Genomic DNA, 794 nt, shown 5'->3' with positions numbered 1-794 from the left:
TAAAAAAAAGTGATCATACACATATATATTATGATTCCAAATTGGAATTTAAATAAGCCATAGTGAAATCTACTATCACATACAATTTGGAAGATCCTCTGTGTTAATATGATATTCATACTGCTATTTCCAATTGCATTTAAAAATACCAATATTTTGGTAACAGTGAAAAATAAAATAATGCTTCACATATTGGATTAAAATATAACTACAAAATAAATGAAGTAAGTATACACTTAAACTGTAATATTATTTAATTATTAAATTGACAAACACATTTTGTAGGTAATCAAGTTAATCGCAAAGAAGTGGAAAAAATCTATTTTGACTTACTGCACTTTATAACTTTCACATAATACATTATGATTCCAAATCAGAATTTTAATATGCCATAGTGAAATATACTTTCACTTACAATTTGGAAGATCCTCTATGTTAAAATGATATTCATACCAATATTTCCAATTGAATTTCAAAATACCAATATTTTGGTAACAGTGAAAAATAAATTAACGCTTCACATATCGGATTAAAATATGACTACAAAATAAATTAAGTATGTATACATTTAAATTGTAATATTATTTAATTATTAAATTGACAAACAAATTTTGTAGGTAATCAAGTTAATTGCAAAGGAGTGGAAAAAAATCTATTTGGACTAACTGCACAATACCAATGATATTTATTGAAAACTAAAAATTGTACTAGTGTTAATGTTTTGTGATTTGCATGATATTTTATAATTAATTATAAATGAGGTGACAACATCAATCATTACAACTTAAAAGTTA

The 794-nt window shown here is 23.4% G+C and overlaps 1 long non-coding RNA gene across 1 annotated transcript; it reads left to right on the top strand.

Moving 5' to 3' along the window:
• Nucleotides 1–184: 184 nt before the first annotated feature.
• On the top strand, nucleotides 185–643 carry LOC107885639. Its single transcript, XR_001680450.2, has 3 exons — nucleotides 185–224; nucleotides 286–556; nucleotides 618–643. It is a non-coding gene; the product is annotated as an uncharacterized LOC107885639 (long non-coding RNA).
• Nucleotides 644–794: the final 151 nt, after the last annotated feature.

The sequence above is a fragment of the Acyrthosiphon pisum genome, unplaced genomic scaffold (genome assembly GCF_005508785.2).
Source record: "Acyrthosiphon pisum isolate AL4f unplaced genomic scaffold, pea_aphid_22Mar2018_4r6ur Scaffold_2727;HRSCAF=3256, whole genome shotgun sequence".
NCBI classification, from domain to species: domain Eukaryota; kingdom Metazoa; phylum Arthropoda; class Insecta; order Hemiptera; family Aphididae; genus Acyrthosiphon; species Acyrthosiphon pisum.
This window is presented reverse-complemented; position numbering and strand designations above follow the sequence as displayed.